Source organism: Petromyzon marinus, unplaced genomic scaffold, assembly GCF_048934315.1.
Source record: "Petromyzon marinus isolate PM22_M1 ecotype Great Lakes invasive population unplaced genomic scaffold, UKy_Petmar_22M1.pri1.0 PM_G_Scaffold_36, whole genome shotgun sequence".
In the NCBI taxonomy this organism is placed as follows: Eukaryota; Metazoa; Chordata; class Hyperoartia; order Petromyzontiformes; family Petromyzontidae; genus Petromyzon; species Petromyzon marinus.
Genome location: NW_027422939.1, coordinates 954,663 through 975,783, shown reverse-complemented (window position 1 = coordinate 975,783; position 21,121 = coordinate 954,663). Strand labels below are relative to the sequence as shown.

The 21,121-nt window shown below is 49.6% G+C and overlaps 1 protein-coding gene across 1 annotated transcript in view; it reads left to right on the top strand.

Moving 5' to 3' along the window:
- Positions 1 to 21,121, top strand: part of LOC142915856 (neuronal cell adhesion molecule-like) — a 58,448-nt gene that overhangs the window by 32,745 nt on the left and 4,582 nt on the right. The window lies entirely within an intron of this gene.

Sequence of the window (21,121 nt, the reverse complement as noted above, 5' to 3'; positions counted from 1 at the left end):
ACTTCAATGTTAAAAGCTCCCATAGACTGCAATGCTAAAGGCTCCCATAGACTTCAATGTTAAAGTCTCGCTTAGACTTCAATGTTAAAGGCTCCCATAGACTTCAATGTTAAAGGCTCCCATATACTTCAATGTTAAGGGCTCCCATAGACTTCAATGTTAAAGGCTCCAATAGACTTCAATGTTAAAGGCTCCCATATACTTCAATGTTAAAGGCTCCCATAGACTTCAATATTAAAGGCTCCCATAGACTTCAATGTTAAAGGCTCCCATAGACTTCAATGTTACAGGCTCCCATAGACTTCAATGCTACAGGCTCCCATAGACTTCAATGTTAAAGGCTCCCATAGACTTCAATGTTACAGGCTCCCATAGACTTCAATGCTACAGGCTCCCATAGACTTCAATTTTAAAGGCTCCCATAGACTTCAATGTTAAAGGGTCCCATAGACTTCAATGTTAAAGGTTCCCATAGACTTCAATGTTAAAGGCTCCCATATACTTCAATGTTAAATTCTCGCATAAACTTCAATGTTAAAGGCTCCCATAGACTTCAATGTTAAAGGCTCCCATAGACTTCAATGTTAAAGGCTCCCATAGACTTCAATGTTAAAGGCTCCCATAGACTTCAATGTTAAAGGCTCCCATATACTTCAATGTTAAAGTCTCGCATAGACTTCATTGTTAAAGGCTCCCATAGACTTCAATGTTAAAGGCTCCCATATACTTCAATGTTAAAGGCTCCCATAGACTTCAATGTTAAAGGCTCCCATATACTTCAATGTTAAAGGCTCCCATAGACTTCAATGTTAAAGGCTCCCATAGACTTCAATGTTACAGGCTCCCATATTCAATGTTAAAGGCTCCCATAGACTGCAATGCTACAGGCTCCCATAGACTTCAATGTTAAAGGCTCCCATAGACTTCAATGTTAAAGGCTCCCATAGACTTCAATGTTAAAAGCTCCCATAGACTTCAATGTTAAAGGCTCCCATAGACTTCAATGTTAAAGTTTCGCATAGACTTCAATGTTAAAGGCTCCCATAGACTTCAATGTTAAAGGCTTCCAAAGACTTCAATGTTAAAGGCTCCCATAGACTTCAATGTTAAAAGCTCCCATAGACTTCAATGCTAAAGGCTCCCATAGACTTCAATGTTAAAGGCTCCCATAGACTTCAATGTTAAAGGCTCCCATAGACTTCAATGTTAAAGGCTCCCATAGACTTCAATGTTAAAGGCTCCCATAGACTTCAATGTTAAAGGCTCCCATAGACGTCAATGTTAAAGGCTCCCATATACTTCAATGTTAAAGGCTCCCATAGACTTCAATGTTAAAGGCTCCCATAGACGTCAATGTTAAAGGCTCCCATAGACTTCAATGTTACAGGCTCCCATAGACTTCAATGTTAAAGGCTCCCATAGACTTCAATGTTAAAGGCTCCCATAGACTTCAATGTTAAAGGCTCCCATAGACTTCAATGTTAAAGGCTCCCATATACTTCAATGTTAGAGTCTCGCATAGACTTCAATGTTAAAGGCTCCCATAGACTTCAATGTTAAAGGCTCCCATAGACTTCAATGTTAAAGGCTCCCATAGACTTCAATGTTAAAGGCTCCCATAGACTTCAATGTTAAAGGCTCCCATAGACTTCAATGTTAAAGGCTCCCATAGACTTCAATGTTAAAGGCTCCCATATACTTCAATGTTAAAGGCTCCCATAGACTTCAATGTTAAAGGCTCCCATAGACTTCAATGTTACAGGCTCCCATAGACTTCAATGTTAAAGGCTCCCATATACTTCAATGTTAAAGGCTCCCATAGACTTCAATGTTAAAGGCTCCCATAGACTTCAATGTTAAAGGCTCCCATATACTTCAATGTTAAAGTCTCGCATAAACTTCAATGTTAAAGGCTCCCATAGACTTCAATGTTAAAGGCTCCCATAGACTGCAATGCTACAGGCTCCCATAGACTTCAATGTTAAAGGCTCCCATAGACTTCAATGTTAAAGGCTCCCATAGACTTCAATGTTAAAGGCTCCCATAGACTTCAATGTTAAAGACTCCCATATACTTCAATGTTAAAGTCTCGCATAGACTTCAATGTTAAAGGCTCCCATAGACTTCAGTGTTAAAGGCTCCCATAGACTTCAAAGGCTCCCATAGACTTCAATGTTAAAGGCTCCCATAGACTTCAATGTTAAAGGCTCCCATATACTTCAATGTTAAAGGCTCCCATAGACTTCAATGTTAAAGGCTCACATAGACTTCAATGTTAAAGGCTCCCATATACTTCAATGTTAAAGGCTCCCATAGACTTCAATGTTAAAGGCACCCATAGACTTCAATGTTACAGGCTCCCATAGACTTCAATGCTACAGGCTCCCATAGACTTCAATGTTAAAGGCTCCCATAGACTTCAATGTTACAGGCTCCCATAGACTTCAATGCTACAGGCTCCCATAGACTTCAATGTTAAAGGCTCCCATAGACCTCAATGTTAAAGGCTCCCATAGACTTCAATGTTAAAAGCTCCCATAGACTGCAATGTTAAAGGCTCCAATAGACTTCAATGTTAAAGTCTCGCATAGACTTCAATGTTAAAGGCTCCCATAGACTTCAATGTTAAAGGCTCCCATAGACTTCAATGTTAAAAGCTCCCATAGACTGCAATGCTAAAGGCTCCCATAGACTTCAATGTTAAAGTCTCGCTTAGACTTCAATGTTAAAGGCTCCCATAGACTTCAATGTTAAAGGCTCCCATATACTTCAATGTTAAGGGCTCCCATAGACTTCAATGTTAAAGGCTCCAATAGACTTCAATGTTAAAGGCTCCCATATACTTCAATGTTAAAGGCTCCCATAGACTTCAATATTAAAGGCTCCCATAGACTTCAATGTTAAAGGCTCCCATAGACTTCAATGTTACAGGCTCCCATAGACTTCAATGCTACAGGCTCCCATAGACTTCAATGTTAAAGGCTCCCATAGACTTCAATGTTACAGGCTCCCATAGACTTCAATGCTACAGGCTCCCATAGACTTCAATTTTAAAGGCTCCCATAGACTTCAATGTTAAAGGGTCCCATAGACTTCAATGTTAAAGGTTCCCATAGACTTCAATGTTAAAGGCTCCCATATACTTCAATGTTAAATTCTCGCATAAACTTCAATGTTAAAGGCTCCCATAGACTTCAATGTTAAAGGCTCCCATAGACTTCAATGTTAAAGGCTCCCATAGACTTCAATGTTAAAGGCTCCCATAGACTTCAATGTTAAAGGCTCCCATATACTTCAATGTTAAAGTCTCGCATAGACTTCATTGTTAAAGGCTCCCATAGACTTCAATGTTAAAGGCTCCCATATACTTCAATGTTAAAGGCTCCCATAGACTTCAATGTTAAAGGCTCCCATATACTTCAATGTTAAAGGCTCCCATAGACTTCAATGTTAAAGGCTCCCATAGACTTCAATGTTACAGGCTCCCATATTCAATGTTAAAGGCTCCCATAGACTGCAATGCTACAGGCTCCCATAGACTTCAATGTTAAAGGCTCCCATAGACTTCAATGTTAAAGGCTCCCATAGACTTCAATGTTAAAAGCTCCCATAGACTTCAATGTTAAAGGCTCCCATAGACTTCAATGTTAAAGTTTCGCATAGACTTCAATGTTAAAGGCTCCCATAGACTTCAATGTTAAAGGCTTCCAAAGACTTCAATGTTAAAGGCTCCCATAGACTTCAATGTTAAAAGCTCCCATAGACTTCAATGCTAAAGGCTCCCATAGACTTCAATGTTAAAGGCTCCCATAGACTTCAATGTTAAAGGCTCCCATAGACTTCAATGTTAAAGGCTCCCATAGACTTCAATGTTAAAGGCTCCCATAGACTTCAATGTTAAAGGCTCCCATAGACGTCAATGTTAAAGGCTCCCATATACTTCAATGTTACAGGCTCCCATAGACTTCAATGTTAAAGGCTCCCATAGACTTCAATGTTAAAGGCTCCCATAGACTTCAATGTTAAAGGCTCCCATAGACGTCAATGTTAAAGGCTCCCATAGACTTCAATGTTACAGGCTCCCATAGACTTCAATGTTAAAGGCTCCCATAGACTTCAATGTTAAAGGCTCCCATAGACTTCAATGTTAAAGGCTCCCATAGACTTCAATGTTAAAGGCTCCCATATACTTCAATGTTAGAGTCTCGCATAGACTTCAATGTTAAAGGCTCCCATAGACTTCAATGTTAAAGGCTCCCATAGACTTCAATGTTAAAGGCTCCCATAGACTTCAATGTTAAAGGCTCCCATAGACTTCAATGTTAAAGGCTCCCATAGACTTCAATGTTAAAGGCTCCCATAGACTTCAATGTTAAAGGCTCCCATATACTTCAATGTTAAAGGCTCCCATAGACTTCAATGTTAAAGGCTCCCATAGACTTCAATGTTACAGGCTCCCATAGACTTCAATGTTAAAGGCTCCCATATACTTCAATGTTAAAGGCTCCCATAGACTTCAATGTTAAAGGCTCCCATAGACTTCAATGTTAAAGGCTCCCATATACTTCAATGTTAAAGTCTCGCATAAACTTCAATGTTAAAGGCTCCCATAGACTTCAATGTTAAAGGCTCCCATAGACTGCAATGCTACAGGCTCCCATAGACTTCAATGTTAAAGGCTCCCATAGACTTCAATGTTAAAGGCTCCCATAGACTTCAATGTTAAAGGCTCCCATAGACTTCAATGTTAAAGACTCCCATATACTTCAATGTTAAAGTCTCGCATAGACTTCAATGTTAAAGGCTCCCATAGACTTCAGTGTTAAAGGCTCCCATAGACTTCAAAGGCTCCCATAGACTTCAATGTTAAAGGCTCCCATAGACTTCAATGTTACAGGCTCCCCATAGACTTCAATGCAACAGGCTCCCATAGACGTCAATGTTAAAGGCTCCTATAGACTCCAATGTTACAGGCTCCCATAGACTTCAATGTTAAAGGCTCCCATAGACTTCAATGTTAAAGGCTCCCATAGACTCCAATGTTACAGGCTCCCATAGACTTCAATGTTAAAGTCTCCCATAGACTTCAATGTTAAAGTCTCCCATAGACTTCAATGTTAAAGGCTCCCATAGACTTCAATGTTAAAGGCTCCCATAGACTTCAATGTTACAGGCTCCCATAGACTTCAATGCTACAGGCTCCGATAGACTTCAATGTTAAAGGCTCCCATAGACTTCAATGTTACAGGCTCCCATAGACTGCAATGCTACAGGCTCCCATAGACTTCAATGTTAAAGGCTCCCATAGACTTCAATGTTACAGGCTCCCATAGACTTCAATGTTAAAGGCTCCCATAGACTTCAATGTTAAAGGCTCCCATAGACTTCAATGTTAAAGGCTCCCATAGACTTCAATGTTACAGGCTCCCATAGACTTCAATGTTACAGGCTCCCATAGACTTCAATGTTAAAGGCTCCCATAGACTTCAATGTTAAAGGCTCCCATAGACTTCAATGTGAAAGGCTCCCATAGACTTCAATGTTAAAGGCTCCCATAGACTTCAATGTTACAGGCTCCCCATAGACTTCAATGCAACAGGCTCCCATAGACTTCAATGTTAAAGGCTCCCATAGACTGCAATGCTACAGGCTCTCATAGACTTCAATGTTAAAGGCTCCCATAGACTTCAATGTTAAAGGCTCCCATAGGCTTCAATGTTAAAAGCTCCCATAGACTTCAATGTTAAAGGCTCCCATAGACTTCAATGTTAAAGTTTCGCATAGACTTCAATGTTAAAGGCTCCCATAGACTTCAATGTTAAAGGCTTCCAAAGACTTCAATGTTAAAGGCTCCCATAGACTTCAATGTTAAAGGCTCCCATAGACTTCAATGTTAAAAGCTCCCATAGACTTCAATGCTAAAGGCTCCCATAGACTTCAATGTTAAAGGCTCCCATAGACTTCAATGTTAAAGGCTCCCATAGACTTCAATGTTAAAGGCTCCCATAGACGTCAATGTTAAAGGCTCCCATAGACTTCAATGTTACAGGCTCCCATAGACTTCAATGTTAAAGGCTCCCATATACTTCAATGTTAAAGGCTCCCATAGACTTCAATGTTAAAGGCTCCCATAGACTTCAATGTTAAAGGCTCCCATAGACTTCAATGTTACAGGCTCCCATAGACTTCAATGTTAAAGGCTCCCATAGACTTCAATGTTAAAGGCTCCCATAGACTTCAATGTTAAAGGCTCCCATAGACTTCAATGTTAAAGGCTCCCATATACTTCAATGTTAAAGGCTCCCATAGACTTCAATGTTAAAGGCTCCCATAGACTTCAATGTTACAGGCTCCCATAGACTTCAATGTTACAGGCTCCCATAGACTTCAATGTTAAAGGCTCCCATATACTTCAATGTTAAAGGCTCCCATAGACTTCAATGTTAAAGGCTCCCATAGACTTCAATGTTACAGGCTCCCATAGACTTCAATGTTACAGGCTCCCATAGACTTCAATGTTAAAGGCTCCCATAGACTTCAATGTTAAAGGCTCCCATAGACTTCAATGTTAAAGGCTCCCATAGACTTCAATGTTAAAGACTCCCATATACTTCAATGTTAAAGTCTCGCATAGACTTCAATGTTAAAGGCTCCCATAGACTTCAGTGTTAAAGGCTCCCATAGACTTCAATGTTAAAGGCTCCCATAGACTTCAATGTTAAAGGCTCCCATAGACTTCAATGTTACAGGCTCCCCATAGACTTCAATGCAACAGGCTCCCATAGACGTCAATGTTAAAGGCTCCTATAGACTCCAATGTTACAGGCTCCCATAGACTTCAATGTTAAAGGCTCCCATAGACTTCAATGTTAAAGGCTCCCATAGACTCCAATGTTACAGGCTCCCATAGACTTCAATGTTAAAGGCTCCCATAGACTTCAATGTTAAAGTCTCCCATAGACTTCAATGTTAAAGGCTCCCATAGACTTCAATGTTAAAGGCTCCCATAGACTTCAATGTTACAGGCTCCCATAGACTTCAATGCTACAGGCTCCGATAGACTTCAATGTTAAAGGCTCCCATAGACTTCAATGTTACAGGCTCCCATAGACTGCAATGCTACAGGCTCCCATAGACTTCAATGTTAAAGGCTCCCATAGACTTCAATGTTACAGGCTCCCATAGACTTCAATGTTAAAGGCTCCCATAGACTTCAATGTTAAAGGCTCCCATAGACTTCAATGTTAAAGGCTCCCATAGACTTCAATGTTACAGGCTCCCATAGACTTCAATGTTACAGGCTCCCATAGACTTCAATGTTAAAGGCTCCCATAGACTTCAATGTTAAAGGCTCCCATAGACTTCAATGTTAAAGGCTCCCATAGACTTCAATGTTAAAGGCACCCATAGACTTCAATGTTACAGGCTCCCCATAGACTTCAATGCAACAGGCTCCCATAGACTTCAATGTTACAGGCTCCCATAGACTTCAATGTTAAAGGCTCCCATAGACTTCAATGTTAAAGGCTCCCATAGACTTCAATGTTAAAGGCTCCCATAGACTTCAATGTTAAAGGCTCCCATAGACTTCAATGTTACAGGCTCCCCATAGACTTCAATGCAACAGGCTCCCATAGACTTCAATGTTAAAGGCTCCCATAGACTCCAATGTTACAGGCTCCCATAGACTTCAATGTTAAAGGCTCCCATAGACTTCAATGTTAAAGGCTCCCATAGACTCCAATGTTACAGGCTCCCATAGACTTCAATGTTAAAGGCTCCCATAGACTTCAATGTTAAAGGCTCCCATATACTTCAATGTTAGAGTCTCGCATAGACTTCAATGTTAAAGGCTCCCATAGACTTCAATGTTAAAGGCTCCCATAGACTTCAATGTTAAAGGCTCCCATAGACTTCAATGTTAAAGGCTCCCATAGACTTCAATGTTAAAGGCTCCCATAGACTTCAATGTTAAAGGCTCCCATAGACTTCAATGTTAAAGGCTCCCATATACTTCAATGTTAAAGGCTCCCATAGACTTCAATGTTAAAGGCTCCCATAGACTTCAATGTTACAGGCTCCCATAGACTTCAATGTTAAAGGCTCCCATATACTTCAATGTTAAAGGCTCCCATAGACTTCAATGTTAAAGGCTCCCATAGACTTCAATGTTAAAGGCTCCCATATACTTCAATGTTAAAGTCTCGCATAAACTTCAATGTTAAAGGCTCCCATAGACTTCAATGTTAAAGGCTCCCATAGACTGCAATGCTACAGGCTCCCATAGACTTCAATGTTAAAGGCTCCCATAGACTTCAATGTTAAAGGCTCCCATAGGCTTCAATGTTAAAAGCTCCCATAGACTTCAATGTTAAAGGCTCCCATAGACTTCAATGTTAAAGTTTCGCATAGACTTCAATGTTAAAGGCTCCCATAGACTTCAATGTTAAAGGCTTCCAAAGACTTCAATGTTAAAGGCTCCCATAGACTTCAATGTTAAAAGCTCCCATAGACTTCAATGCTAAAGGCTCCCATAGACTTCAATGTTAAAGGCTCCCATAGACTTCAATGTTAAAGGCTCCCATAGACTTCAATGTTAAAGGCTCCCATAGACGTCAATGTTAAAGGCTCCCATAGACTTCAATGTTACAGGCTCCCATAGACTTCAATGTTAAAGGCTCCCATATAATTCAATGTTAAAGGCTCCCATAGACTTCAATGTTAAAGGCTCCCATAGACTTCAATGTTAAAGGCTCCCATATACTTCAATGTTAAAGTCTCGCATAGACTTCAATGTTAAAGGCTCCCATAGACTTCAATGTTAAAGGCTCCCATAGACTTCAATGTTAAAGGCTCCCATAGACTTCAATGTTAAAGGCTCCCATAGACTTTAATGTTACAGGCTCCCATAGACTTCAATGTTAAAGGCTCCCATAGACTTCAATGTTAAAGGCTCCCATAGACTTCAATGTTAAAGGCTCCCATAGACTTCAATGTTAAAGGCTCCCATATACTTCAATGTTAAAGGCTCCCATAGACTTCAATGTTAAAGGCTCCCATAGACTTCAATGTTACAGGCTCCCATAGACTTCAATGTTACAGGCTCCCATAGACTTCAATGTTAAAGGCTCCCATATACTTCAATGTTAAAGGCTCCCATAGACTTCAATGTTAAAGGCTCCCATAGACTTCAATGTTACAGGCTCCCATAGACTTCAATGTTACAGGCTCCCATAGACTTCAATGTTAAAGGCTCCCATAGACTTCAATGTTAAAGGCTCCCATAGACTTCAATGTTAAAGGCTCCCATAGACTTCAATGTTAAAGACTCCCATATACTTCAATGTTAAAGTCTCGCATAGACTTCAATGTTAAAGGCTCCCATAGACTTCAGTGTTAAAGGCTCCCATAGACTTCAATGTTAAAGGCTCCCATAGACTTCAATGTTAAAGGCTCCCATAGACTTCAATGTTACAGGCTCCCCATAGACTTCAATGCAACAGGCTCCCATAGACGTCAATGTTAAAGGCTCCTATAGACTCCAATGTTACAGGCTCCCATAGACTTCAATGTTAAAGGCTCCCATAGACTTCAATGTTAAAGGCTCCCATAGACTCCAATGTTACAGGCTCCCATAGACTTCAATGTTAAAGGCTCCCATAGACTTCAATGTTAAAGTCTCCCATAGACTTCAATGTTAAAGGCTACCATAGACTTCAATGTTAAAGGCTCCCATAGACTTCAATGTTACAGGCTCCCATAGACTTCAATGCTACAGGCTCCGATAGACTTCAATGTTGAAGCCTCCCATAGACTTCAATGTTACAGGCTCCCATAGACTGCAATGCTACAGGCTCCCATAGACTTCAATGTTAAAGGCTCCCATAGACTTCAATGTTACAGGCTCCCATAGACTTCAATGTTAAAGGCTCCCATAGACTTCAATGTTAAAGGCTCCCATAGACTTCAATGTTAAAGGCTCCCATAGACTTCAATGTTACAGGCTCCCATAGACTTCAATGTTACAGGCTCCCATAGACTTCAATGTTAAAGGCTCCCATAGACTTCAATGTTAAAGGCTCCCATAGACTTCAATGTTAAAGGCTCCCATAGACTTCAATGTTAAAGGCACCCATAGACTTCAATGTTACAGGCTCCCCATAGACTTCAATGCAACAGGCTCCCATAGACTTCAATGTTACAGGCTCCCATAGACTTCAATGTTAAAGGCTCCCATAGACTTCAATGTTAAAGGCTCCCATAGACTTCAATGTTAAAGGCTCCCATAGACTTCAATGTTAAAGACTCCCATATACTTCAATGTTAAAGTCTCGCATAGAATTCAATGTTAAAGGCTCCCATAGACTTCAATGTTAAAGGCTCCCATAGACTTCAATGTTAAAGGCTCCCATAGACTTCAATGTTAAAGGCTCCCATAGACTTCAATGTTACAGGCTCCCCATAGACTTCAATGCAACAGGCTCCCATAGACTTCAATGTTAAAGGCTCCCATAGACTCCAATGTTACAGGCTCCCATAGACTTCAATGTTAAAGGCTCCCATAGACTTCAATGTTAAAGGCTCCCATAGACTCCAATGTTACAGGCTCCCATAGACTTCAATGTTAAAGGCTCCCATAGACTTCAATGTTAAAGGCTCCCATATACTTCAATGTTAGAGTCTCGCATAGACTTCAATGTTAAAGGCTCCCATAGACTTCAATGTTAAAGGCTCCCATAGACTTCAATGTTAAAGGCTCCCATAGACTTCAATGTTAAAGGCTCCCATAGACTTCAATGTTAAAGGCTCCCATAGACTTCAATGTTAAAGGCTCCCATAGACTTCAATGTTAAAGGCTCCCATATACTTCAATGTTAAAGGCTCCCATAGACTTCAATGTTAAAGGCTCCCATAGACTTCAATGTTACAGGCTCCCATAGACTTCAATGTTAAAGGCTCCCATATACTTCAATGTTAAAGGCTCCCATAGACTTCAATGTTAAAGGCTCCCATAGACTTCAATGTTAAAGGCTCCCATATACTTCAATGTTAAAGTCTCGCATAAACTTCAATGTTAAAGGCTCCCATAGACTTTGTGATGCCGCCGCCACGGAGCCGATCGGCGGGCGGCCCACCTGCGATCTCGCCGCTCCGAGCGACGAGGCCGACCTTGCTCCACCCCACCACCTCCCCACCCCCCCCCCCCCCCCACCGGAACACACACGCATGCACTCCCCCACCATTAGAGCGCGTGGGGAGACACCCTGGCCGACAGGTTTTCACCCAGAAGCCCTCGTAAAGGGATAATCTTCACGGTTTCCTGCAGCCAGGGAATTGGACGGTCTCCCCCGACGCTAACACCCACCGCGGCGCCGTGACTTTGGTTGTAATTACATGGTCACGACGGGGCTGCCGAGCCACCGCGGGTAGACAGCACACACAACACACACGGGTCAGCAGGCAGGTAGGAGGGCAGAGCCACGAGCGGCGGGAAAGCAGGGTCGCCCTCTGGCTGGAGGGTCGCTGAGCAGGTAAATTTAGATGCGGACGTCGCTGAAAGCAACGGCCCGGGGGATGCTGGGATACAGATGGGCCTACCGATTGGCGGGTGATCCCAGCGAGCTGATTGGCCCGCGAGTCGGCACCAGGTAGCCCCTTTGATGTAGAAAGAATAAAGCGGGTCAGGGCGAAGGAAAAAGGTTCTCTGGCTACTCGAGTCAACCCCAGGCCCGTCAACTCCCGAGTCCAGCCGCACGAACGTCCGTGGGACGTATCGACGCGCCGCGAGGACCAGACGGCAGTGACGACGAACCGTGAGTAAGAGAGAGAGAGAGAGGGAGTTGGGACTTAGCTTAAGAGCAAAACCGGAGAGGGTAAAGGGGAGAAGGACAGGTAGAGTGTAGTGCCGACTATCGAGAGATAGATCGGTCCTGCCCCGCTGATCCCGACTGACTCGGTTAAATAAGGGCTCGCCGACGTGGTGGAATAAATCGTCGGCGGTTACATAACGGACTGGTGTGGTTTTTGTGGAAGCGTGGGTGCGCTTGCTGTCGCGGTGGTCGTTACATAACAGACTGGTGTGGTTATTGCGGAAGCGTGGGTGCGCTTGCTGTCGCGGTGGTCGTTACATAACAGACTGGTGTGGTGGTTTTTGCGAGGGTGTGGAAAGAGAGTGGAAGCGTGGGTTCGCTTGCTGTTCTCGGTGGTCGCCGCGTGTGTGGAGCGGCGCCGCGTGGATTGTGTGCGCTACGAACCGTCGGCTGCGGACTCCTGCGTTGCGAGCGGATACCCGTCTCGCACGCATGCCCATCGCATAGCCCTTTAAACCCGTTTAAACCAATCCCCCCAAGCGTCGGAGTGAGCACGAACGACGTCGCTTACCCTCCGACCTTTGACCCCCTGTTACCCGCGTGTGATTGGTGCGTGGGACTGCGCGGGCGGGGAGCGTCGCGTTTGGGTGCCGGCGAAGCGCTAGCGGGTCCCAGGGGGGTCGAGTGGGATGTCCCACCGGCAGCAGACCCGGACTCGGGGGGGGACGGCACAGGGGGGGGAACAGGAGCGCGACGACCTTTCCCCGCCAGGGGAGGAGTGCGGCGGCGGCAGCTCCCACACTAGTGGAGAGTCTGGGAGCGTCGGTACTTCGCGGACAGGGTCGCAGGCAGGGGAGATCCCGGGGGCCGGCGACCCTAACAATATGGTGTCAGAAGCGGTACGAACCCCCGCGTTACCCCACGCGAAAATAAGGCATATATTCACTGGCCGGGGTACACCTTCGTGGAGAGCATTTGCCCGCAACGTCCTAGGGGCTAAGGAAATTAATGGGTGGACGGACGCGCAGACGCTACGTCAACTTAATATGAATCTGGATGGGCGGGCAGCCGATTTTGTGGAAGCCCTACCCGCAAGCGCGCAGACACAGCTAGAGGAGCTGATGCGCCGACTTGATCTGCGCTTCGGTACGCGCGATGAGGAGGAGGCAAAAGCGGCCTTAGAGGCACGCCGTCGCCAACCCGGCGAGGACCTGCGCGATTATGCCGAGGATGTGCGTGAGCTAACAAAGATCGCACGCCCGAGGCACACCACGGAAGCGATTGAGGAGCTGGCCACAGAGAAAATCCAGCGATACTTAATGCGCACGGCGTGGTGGCAGCCAGACGTGAACTGTACGCGCCTCTCCTTTGATGCCCTTGTCGAGCGCGCGCGCAAATGTGAAAGAATTTCTAGCGAACGCGCACAGCTCCGAGGACTGGGACGGGAGCGCACCATCGCAAGTCTGTCCACCGAGGAGGAAGAGGAGGAACAGGAGCTCACCAGGATGGTAGGGGGTCGGGAAAGGGGGCCTCCGGTATCCCGCGAGACCACCCCGGGATGGGTAGCGGGGATACAGGCGGGCATCGGGGGGATCGACAACAAAGTAACCCAAGTGGACAACAACGTAACCCAAGTACGGGCACATGTGACTACGCTGCAGACTACGGTAGAGACGATTCAGACCGAGTTGGGAGGGCTAGCTGGGAGGGTAGCCCGACTAGAAGCAGAGTCTGGGCAGCGGCGCACGGGGGGGAGAGGGAGCGGGCAGGGTGCCCACTATGGAGCCGCCACCCCCCCCCGGGCGTGTTATATGTGCGGCCGTCAGGGGCATCTCATGAGAGACTGCCCACAGATCGCCCGCGCTAGATATACCGAAGGGTTAAACGCCAACGCCCCCTAGAGAGTGGACCACCTAGGGGTGCAATCACCGAGGTCCCGAAACAAAACGACGATAATAATAATGGTAAGCAAGTGACACCCACACAGGTCACGGCCACAACACCCAAGGACGCGGTGAGGACGGGCGACTGGCTACGGGAGCTGGTGGCAGGAATCACGGGGGCCACGTCACTGGTGGAAGGACAGGTGAACGGGCAGCGCACCCGGATCCTACTGGACACGGGGGCCGTAGCCTCACTCGTGAGCGCCGCGCACTGCAGCGTGCTCGGGGTTGACGTGAGCCGCCTGCCGGCCCCGGATTGCGCGCTGCACACAGCGAGCGGAGCCGGGATGGGGTTGCTGGGAAGGATCTCCCTCGAGGTCCGTCTCGGAAACCAGGTGTGCACTCAGGAGTTCTACGTCTCGAGTGTGCTGTGCCACGAGTGTATCGCAGGTACCGACCTCCTGGAAAAGCTGGGGCTCAACGTGCAGCCCCGACAGCGGTGCGCCACCGTGGAAGGCAGCGGGGAACGGATTCCATTCCTGGGACGGGAGCCGAATCGCCCCCGCTTCACACCTGTGGCCGCTACCCTGACGACGGCCGTCACCATCGGGCCGCTCGCCGAGATGCTGGTACCTGTGGCGACACCCTCCACCGACCCCGCGCACCGACCATTGGGGGAGGTAATGCTAACTCCTCACCCGGAGTTGGCAAAACGATACGGGGTTGTGGGGTCAGCCACATTGGTAAACGCCGATGGGGGCCGATTGTTCATGCGTGTGTTTAACCCCCACGGCACCCCAGCAATACTACGACGGCGCACCACAGTAGCCACCGTGCACCCCCTACACGCGCGCCACTCCAGCGACTCGGTATTCGCACTCTGGGCGGAGGACCCCGGTCGCCCCGAGGACCAACAAGACCTGGCCTGGCGAGTCGGCCCGACTCCCCACGCCGAGGTCGTCCCCCTTCTTGACGCGGTACACGTACCTTGGGCAGATTTACCCAAGGGAGAGGCCGATCAGCTACGCGGGTTACTGCGGGAGTACGCCGACGTGTTCAGCGAACACGATTCAGACGTGGGTCGCACAGATCTCGTTAAGCACCAAATCGACACCGGGGCCGCCCGACCAATAAAACTCCCCGCGTACCGCGTGGGCGCACCCGAACGCGCCCAGATCAAAGAGGCGGTCAGGGACATGCTCCGCGATAACATAATTCAGCCCTCGGCGAGCCCCTGGTCTGCCCCGGTGGTGCTAGTAACAAAAAAGGACGGGTCAACCCGGTTTTGCGTCGATTACCGCAAACTAAACGCAGTCACCCTCGGCGACGCCTTCCCCATACCGCGCATCGACGACACCTTTGACAGCCTCGCCGGAGCGCGGTATTTTTCCACCCTCGATCTCGCGTCCGGGTACTGGCAGGTGGAGATGACGGAGGAGGATCGGCCAAAAACCGCATTCACCACCCCGATGGGGCTATTCGAGTTTCGAGTACTCCCGTTCGGGCTCACCAACGCGCCCGCGACGTTCCAGCGGCTGATGGAGTTGGTGATGCGGGGCTTGCAGTGGGAGCAATGCCTGATTTACCTGGATGATGTGATCGTGTTCAGTAGATCTCTGTCTGAGCACTGGTCCAGGTTACGGGAGGTGTTCCAGCGACTGCGAGCGGCTCATCTCAAGCTCAAGCCGCGTAAGTGTTACATCGCACAGCGCGAGGTGGGGTACCTCGGACATCGCGTCAGCGAGGCGGGGGTGCGCACCGATCCGGACAAGGTACGCGCCGTAGTGGATTGGCCACAGCCAAGAAACCTGTCGGAGATAAGGTCATTCTTGGGGCTCGCCACCTATTACCGTCGATTTGTAAAGGGATTCAGCGAGATTGCACGCCCCCTCACCCAACTCACTTCCCCCAAGAACCCCTATCAGTGGACGGAGGCCTGCCAGACGGCCTTCACCACCCTCAAAGACCACCTCACACACACCCCCACACTGGCTTTCCCCGATTTTACCACCGACTTTATTTTGGACACCGACGCCTGCAGCAGCGGGCTGGGTGCGGTGTTGTCGCAGGTGCAGGAAGGGGTGGAACGGGTGATTGCGTACGCCAGCCGGACCCTGAGCGGGGCCGAGCTGAACTACTGTGTGACCCGTCAGGAATTGTACGCTGTGATCTTCGCGTGTAAACAGTTTCGGCCGTATTTATACGGCAGGAAATGTCGAGTGCGCACGGACCATTATGCTCTGCAGTTCCTCCTCACCTTCAAGGAACCGCGGGGACAGATGGCCCGATGGCTGGCGCAGCTGCAGGAGTACAACCTGCAGATCGAATACCGGGCGGGGCGGACGCATGCAAACGCGGACGCATTATCACGGCGACCCGCGGTGTGTGCCGAGACGAGGGCGGAGGAGGCCTGCCCGTGCTTCACGGGGGGACGTTGCCGACAGGCAACGGACCCCCGGGAACCCGCTGAACCTAACCCCCCCCCGGCGAGAGAGAGTGCGGTATGCGCCACAGAGACCCCCACAGGTGGAGGCGCGGACCCAGTCGGCCGCCCGGCGAGCGCAGGGCCCACGACTCGGGACCCCGTGGACCACCCCGCCCCGATCGGACGGATCCAGGAGGACGTCGGCTGCGCCTTCCCGGGCCTGAGCGACGAGCAGCTGAGGCAGACCCAGCAGCGGGATCCGGATCTGGCGGCGGTGGAAGCGGCCCTGCGGGAGGGGAAAAGCACCCTACCAGGGCCCTGGAGCGGTTTGTATGCCCGGTTGTGTGTGCAGAACGGGGTGGTACGGGAGTTAACCGAGGCCGGCCAGCCGGGGTGCATCTGTGTTCCCGCCCAGGTGCGACCCCAGCTGCTACGGCTGGTACACGACCACCCGCTCGGGGGCCATGACGGGGAACGGCGCACTCGGGAGACTCTGCGTCGCCAGTATCTCTGGCCCAAATTGACGCAAGATGTGGCCGCCTGGGTACAGGGCTGCCGCGCTTGTCAGCAGTGCGGGCCGAAACCGGCACGATACCAAGTACCCCTAAGGCCGTTCCGCGTCAGTCGGACTAACCAGCTGGTCGGCATCGATCTCCAGGGGCCATTCCCACGATCCCACCGGGGCAACCGCTATATCCTCGTAGCGGTGGAATACTTCACCCGCTACCCCGTGGCGGTGGCCATCCCCGATAAAACGGCCCTGGTAGTAGCCCGGGCGTTCGTGGAGCACTATGTACTTAAGCACGGGATCCCGGAGCGAGTCCTTACCGACCAGGGTAGCGAGTTCGAGGCCGAGTTGTTTCAGGCGCTGTGCCGGGAGTTCGGGATCCAGAAAGACCGAACCACGGCGTACCACCCCCAGGCGAACGGTATGGTTGAACGTATGAATCAGACTCTGGCCGGAAAGCTCAAGCGTATGGCGGCCGCAAACCAACGGGATTGGGACGAACACCTCCCCTACGCCCTGTTCGCCTACGCCACCACGGTGCACACATCGACGGGACAAACCCCGTTCCTAATGATGTTTGGTCGTGAGTCTCGTCTACCCGCAGACTTGCTGTTCGGCATTCCTCCACCCCAAACGGAGGAAGGGAGTCGCCCCGTGGAACATCTGATGGAGACCCTACGAGGGGTCCGGGACCGGGCCTACCCGCAAGGGGAGGCCGCGCATCGGCGACAGGAACAGAGCACCCGACCCCGCGTGGAGCCCCCCCTTTTCTTGACAGGTACCAAGGTGTGGCTACACACCCCTCGCGTCGGGGCCGGACAGGTGGGGAAGCTGACCACCTACTGGCGGGGCCCCTGGACCGTGGTACGGCAGATCTCTCCCTGGACGGTATTAATCCAGGGTGGAGAGAGGGGCCGAGAAACGGTGGTTAACGTCCGCCGCTTAAAACCATGGAGGGCAGCCCCGGCGGGGGAGAACCTCGCTGCCCGAGTACCGCGAAACCCCGGTGCCCCTGCGCCACCCGTGCTCGGGGGCCTCGCGCACTACATGGGCCCCGCCGTGCCCCCAGCCCCGAGGCGTCCCGGCCCCGCCAGAGGACGGCGGGGACGCCGCCCTTTAAACCCCGCTGCCGCGGAGTTTGTCCCCCAGCCCCCAGGTGCCGAGGGATCGGAGGAGCCACTGGAGTGGAGAAGGAGACCGCTGCAGGAAACCCCGAGGACGGAGCCACCTCCCCCGAGGCCAGCCACGAGATCCGGGCGGATCCCCCGGACCCCGCAGCGCTACCTCGTGAGCGCGGCCCAGGCGAGGTGCTCCAGTCAACCCGGGACGGGGACTGGCACCTCGGGGGGCTATGTGATGCCGCCGCCACGGAGCCGATCGGCGGGCGGCCCACCTGCGATCTCGCCGCTCCGAGCGACGAGGCCGACCTTGCTCCACCCCACCACCTCCCCACCCCCCCCCCCCCCCCACCGGAACACACACGCACGCACTCCCCCACCATTAGAGCGCGTGGGGAGACACCCTGGCCGACAGGTTTTCACCCAGAAGCCCTCGTAAAGGGATAATCTTCACGGTTTCCTGCAGCCAGGGAATTGGACGGTCTCCCCCGACGCTAACACCCACCGCGGCGCCGTGACTTTGGTTGTAATTACATGGTCACGACGGGGCTGCCGAGCCACCGCGGGTAGACAGCACACACAACACACACGGGTCAGCAGGCAGGTAGGAGGGCAGAGCCACGAGCGGCGGGAAAGCAGGGTCGCCCTCTGGCTGGAGGGTCGCTGAGCAGGTAAATTTAGATGCGGACGTCGCTGAAAGCAACGGCCCGGGGGATGCTGGGATACAGATGGGCCTACCGATTGGCGGGTGATCCCAGCGAGCTGATTGGCCCGCGAGTCGGCACCAGGTAGCCCCTTTGATGTAGAAAGAATAAAGCGGGTCAGGGCGAAGGAAAAAGGTTCTCTGGCTACTCGAGTCAACCCCAGGCCCGTCAACTCCCGAGTCCAGCCGCACGAACGTCCGTGGGACGTATCGACGCGCCGCGAGGACCAGACGGCAGTGACGACGAACCGTGAGTAAGAGAGAGAGAGAGAGGGAGTTGGGACTTAGCTTAAGAGCAAAACCGGAGAGGGTAAAGGGGAGAAGGACAGGTAGAGTGTAGTGCCGACTATCGAGAGATAGATCGGTCCTGCCCCGCTGATCCCGACTGACTCGGTTAAATAAGGGCTCGCCGACGTGGTGGAATAAATCGTCGGCGGTTACATAACGGACTGGTGTGGTTTTTGTGGAAGCGTGGGTGCGCTTGCTGTCGCGGTGGTCGTTACATAACAGACTGGTGTGGTTATTGCGGAAGCGTGGGTGCGCTTGCTGTCGCGGTGGTCGTTACATAACAGACTGGTGTGGTGGTTTTTGCGAGGGTGTGGAAAGAGAGTGGAAGCGTGGGTTCGCTTGCTGTTCTCGGTGGTCGCCGCGTGTGTGGAGCGGCGCCGCGTGGATTGTGTGCGCTACGAACCGTCGGCTGCGGACTCCTGCGTTGCGAGCGGATACCCGTCTCGCACGCATGCCCATCGCATAGCCCTTTAAACCCGTTTAAACCAATCCCCCCAAGCGTCGGAGTGAGCACGAACGACGTCGCTTACCCTCCGACCTTTGACCCCCTGTTACCCGCGTGTGATTGGTGCGTGGGACTGCGCGGGCGGGGAGCGTCGCGTTTGGGTGCCGGCGAAGCGCTAGCGGGTCCCAGGGGGGTCGAGTGGGATGTCCCACCGGCAGCAGACCCGGACTCGGGGGGGGACGGCACAGGGGGGGGAACAGGAGCGCGACGACCTTTCCCCGCCAGGGGAGGAGTGCGGCGGCGGCAGCTCCCACACTAGTGGAGAGTCTGGGAGCGTCGGTACTTCGCGGACAGGGTCGCAGGCAGGGGAGATCCCGGGGGCCGGCGACCCTAACAACTTCAATGTTAAAGGCTCCCATAGACTGCAATGCTACAGGCTCCCATAGACTTCAATGTTAAAGGCTCCCATAGACTTCAATGTTAAAGGCTCCCATAGGCTTCAATGTTAAAAGCTCCCATAGACTTCAATGTTAAAGGCTCCCATAGACTTCAATGTTAAAGTTTCGCATAGACTTCAATGTTAAAGGCTCCCATAGACTTCAATGTTAAAGGCTTCCAAAGACTTCAATGTTAAAGGCTCCCATAGACTTCAATGTTAAAGGCTCCCATAGACTTCAATGTTAAAAGCTCCCATAGACTTCAATGCTAAAGGCTCCCATAGACTTCAATGTTAAAGGCTCCCATAGACTTCAATGTTAAAGGCTCCCATAGACTTCAATGTTAAAGGCTCCCATAGACGTCAATGTTAAAGGCTCCCATAGACTTCAATGTTACAGGCTCCCATAGACTTCAATGTTAAAGGCTCCCATATACTTCAATGTTAAAGGCTCCCATAGATTTCAATGTTAAAGGCTCCCATAGACTTCAATGTTAAAGGCTCCCATATACTTCAATGTTAAAGTCTCGCATAGACTTCAATGTTAAAGGCTCCCATAGACTTCAATGTTAAAGGCTCCCATAGACTTCAATGTTAAAGGCTCCCATAGACTTCAATGTTAAAGGCTCCCATAGACTTTAATGTTACAGGCTCCCATAGACTTCAATGTTAAAGGCTCCCATAGACTTCAATGTTAAAGGCTCCCATAGACTTCAATGTTAAAGGCTCCCATAGACTTCAATGTTAAAGGCTCCCATATACTTCAATGTTAAAGGCTCCCATAGACTTCAATGTTAAAGGCTCCCATAGACTTCAATGTTACAGGCTCCCATAGACTTCAATGTTACAGGCTCCCATAGACTTCAATGTTAAAGGCTCCCATATACTTCAATGTTAAAGGCTCCCATAGACTTCAATGTTAAAGGCTCCCATAGACTTCAATGTTACAGGCTCCCATAGACTTCAATGTTACAGGCTCCCATAGACTTCAATGTTAAAGGCTCCCATAGACTTCAATGTTAAAGGCTCCCATAGACTTCAATGTTAAAGGCTCCCATAGACTTCAATGTTAAAGGCTCCCATAGACTTCAGTGTTAAAGGCTCCCATATACTTCAATGTTAAAGGCTCCCATATACTTCAATGTTAAAGGCTCCCATAGACTTCAATGTTACAGGCTCCCCATAGACTTCAATGCAACAGGCTCCCATAGACGTCAATGTTAAAGGCTCCTATAGACTCCAATGTTACAGGCTCCCATAGACTTCAATGTTAAAGGCTCCCATAGACTTCAATGTTAAAGGCTCCCATAGACTCCAATGTTACAGGCTCCCATAGACTTCAATGTTAAAGGCTCCCATAGACTTCAATGTTAAAGGCTCCCATAGACTTCAATGTTAAAGGCTCCCATAGACTTCAATGTTAAAGGCTCCCATAGACTTCAGTGTTAAAGGCTCCCATATACTTCAATGTTAAAGGCTCCCATATACTTCAATGTTAAAGGCTC